At 41.1% G+C, this 3,690-nt stretch overlaps 1 pseudogene; it reads right to left on the bottom strand.

Moving 5' to 3' along the window:
• Positions 1-3,025: 3,025 nt before the first annotated feature.
• Positions 3,026-3,144, bottom strand: LOC148354437 (U2 spliceosomal RNA; annotated as a pseudogene).
• Positions 3,145-3,690: the final 546 nt, after the last annotated feature.

Raw genomic sequence — 3,690 nt, 5'->3', positions numbered from 1 at the left:
CAAAAGCTGACCATGCGGCTTATAATACAGTGCGGCTTATTTATGGATCAACATTAAGTCGCAAAGTCTTCCAACTAACTTGCAGCCGCCGACTAGATTTTCCCCCGAAAGCCAAGTAGTCCGCGGTGTATGCTGGGATTTATTTACCGGCGTTTCATTGGCTAACCAATGTGTCAATCATCATTTGAATCCATCACTATTGGCTAAAGTTATTCGGAGGTAAAGGGGGCGGATCCTTTTTATCATTTACAGGGTGGCATAGGCTAAAGCGGCAAAACAAAGCCTGCAATTGGCCGAAAAAGATGAATGTGAATAGCACGTTGGGTTGCACTACGGCATAGAGAAAACATTTTTTACTCTCCTGGATTTAATACACTCACGGATATAAGAGGACCATGGTTGCACATTATTATTGAACACAACAACTTCGGTGAGCTACTCCGGCTACATATTTTCCCTGTACCTTGTTTCAGACTGAACTCGATGTTTCTGTGATAAGCGGTGCAGATAATGGATGGAATGGAGTGTCTATTTTTAAATTCAACTCAATTCCAAGTGTTTATTGTCATACGCACAGTAAAGTTGCGAGCGAAAAAGAAAATAGAAACTAAGGAATGGTTGGCATTTCTTGAATCCCAAGACTTTAACCTTTTGAATGATGGAACGATGCATTTGAGTGATTGGTGACATCGTAGAGACACTGTTTCCGTACATGTCTGTATTTGCGTCTTTGCAAGCTTTGGGAATGTTAAGGGGGTAATAAGTTGGACTGAACTATCTGACTGTTTTGTCCACGTTCCCATTGTAGCGCCTTATAATCCGGTGCGCCTTATGTATGGAAGATATAGGACCAAAAACTATTTTTCGGGGTCCGCCCTATAACCCGGTGCGCCTTATAGTGCGGAAAATACGGTACTTTCAATTACTTTTGGATAACTCCAATACCAAATATGCTAATAAAAGACAAAAGAAACTAAATGTGAATAAAATGATGACTCACAACATGTGGTAAGCTTTCTCTCCTGGCTTTGATCTCTTTAATCTCCGCCAAAACGAACATAAAATGCGACAGAAACAAAATGAAAATAAATCCAAACAGCTTGCCAACATCATTTTTGCCGTTCCGTGTATTCCATTACTCCCCAAGCCTGCACAAAATTTAGTCATTTTAAACTCGACATCACGTACGTTACATTTTGCTGAGTTTCCGGCAATGCAAAATTATTTTTCTCTTTTGAATGAATTGACTCATGTACGATTGCAAAGGTTGCAGGGCCTACAAACATCATTTGTTTTTACAATTCTTTCACAAGATATCCATTTCTTTTATTCCTGGTATCTTTTGTCGCATAATACAAACATTTTTGGGGGGCTTATTGAGTCGGTTGCACGATACAAAACTGTATTTACTTTTTTTCTCCTTTTTAAAAAAAATCTCATTGTGTTTATTTTTTCCTGTTTTTTCTTGCTTTTTTTTGTTCTCTATTACCTTTTTTTGCTTTATTTGATTCTTTCTTTTCTTCTCGTTTTTTTTTTAATTTTTCCTTCCGTTTTTTTCTCAGTTTTTCACTACTTTTTCATTTTGATGTATTTTTTTCTCTTTTGTTCTTATTTCCCCCCTTCCTTTAAGTCATTTTGTGCACAATTTTACCTAATATTTGGTCGTGTAGGGATTAAAGATTCAAAAACAACCTGAAGAGCCGTTTGGGACGCGAAAGAACCGGTTCTTTTTAGTGAGCCGAGCCGAAGAAGCCGGTTCTCGAAAAACTCTACTGACTTTACTCAACTTCGTTCTACTTCGACATTGACTTCAAAATACCGCATTTAGAACACAGCGTCAGGGGAACCCGTGTATTTTTACCTTCACGCACTGTAACTTTGACTTAATTCGCTTTTTAATTAGCAATTTCGAGCCCTGATTTTTGTGAGCTGGCTCGATTTTCTTGTGCACGGAAAAGCTCTGGGTAGTACACACGCAACTTAGAGGGAACCCTGGTTATGACTCACGAGGACATGTTTAACACCGTGATAGCAATGGAAACACACGTATGAAACCCATCGTCTGAAGGAATATGTGAATACTTTGCGAGGGATCTTAATGGAACTGCTTTTTTCCCTGGGGTTGGGGGCCAATTTTAAGGGATGAGAAATGCTTTAGAGACCCGGGTGTGGTCCGGGTGATGTAATCCGCCGGACATCTGTTGTGCGATGACGGACGAGACGCAACTTGTCCTAGCTCTAAACGTCCCTGCAGACGTAGACAAGAATGTGAATTGAGATGTGTCTCAACGGTTTAGGGTTTGAATGACATCAGGTCAAATTGAAGGTCTGTCGCTTGTTTAATTTGTTGATTATTCGGGTCTGGAATAGGACTCCGATCATTTATTATGCACAGGGGTTACTTTAACTGGATTACTTTCAATGACTTTTGGATTACTCCAATACCAAATATGCTAATAAAAGACAAAAGAAACTAAATATGAATAAAATGATGACTCACAACACGTGGTCAGCTTTCTCTCCTGGCTTTGATCTCTTTGATCTCCGGCAAAACGAACCTAAAATGCGACAGAAACAAAATGAAAATAAATCCAAACAGCTTGCCAACATCATTTTTGCCGTTCCATGTATTCCAAGCCTGCACAAAATTTAGTCATTTTATTCATATTTAGTTTCTTTTGTCTTTTATTAGCATATTTGGTATTGGAGTAATCCAAAAGTCATTGAAAGTACCGTAATTTCTGGACTATAGAGCGCATCTGATTATAAGCCGCACCCATCACATTTTAAGGGGAAAACCGATTTCATCCATACACAAGCCGCACCTGTATATAAGCCGCACGCACCCACATAAAAAAAAACACGAAATTAATCCAAGCCAAACTTCAAATCCCTCGATTGACACTAAATGGGGGGGGGGGATTTTGTAGAGGTTTATTGTTCTATATTCTTTATCAATTATCCATTATCCGTTATCGGTCCAATCATAATACACTACAAAGCCAAGAGGCCGAGCAGCGATCAGTGCGAATGCACCGTTCCCGGAGGTACTGCAATACCGGGCCGATGCGTGGAGTGGACAGAGCAAGCTCTTATTCCATCTCACGATTGCAAAAATCAAAGTACACAGTTTGAACCAGAGTTCATAAACCTGTGTATTTCTTTGAACAATGGAACCCAGTTTCACCAGTGCATCCTAAAACATGAGCTACCTTCCCCACCCGGTCGCAAGCACCCCAATCAGTCCGAGTCGTTTTTTAACTGAGGTTTTGTTTCTCGCTCATGTGTGACCCGAGCAGGTCAGGTTCCGAGGGGGTTGATGGCCTAGTGAACACACTGCTGGCTTTTCAATCCCGCCACCACCACCTGAATGATCCGACACACTGCTACCACTTGTTTGGACTATAACAACAAAGTCCCGCATGACCAAAACATTTTCGAAATCACGAAATACCCCCCCGGCCAGTCCGACTCGCGGTATTTGTTAAGACACCGAAATTGTACCTGAGGGGGGAAAAAATGGGATCCATTCATGGCCGGACGTGGAAGGAGACCCCGACACCCTACCCCACCCCGCGAGGCTTCAAGGATGGGGTCAAGCTTTGCTCATATAAGAGGTCACAGCTGCTAAAACATGCGGCAAACAAAATTACCGCTGTTTGTTTTCCAAGGAAGCCTATACAAGCCACG

The sequence above is a fragment of the Urocampus carinirostris genome, chromosome 13, assembly GCF_059441175.1.
Source record: "Urocampus carinirostris isolate Australia breed hairy pipefish chromosome 13, RoL_Ucar_1.0, whole genome shotgun sequence".
In the NCBI taxonomy this organism is placed as follows: Eukaryota; Metazoa; Chordata; class Actinopteri; order Syngnathiformes; family Syngnathidae; genus Urocampus; species Urocampus carinirostris.
This window is presented reverse-complemented; position numbering and strand designations above follow the sequence as displayed.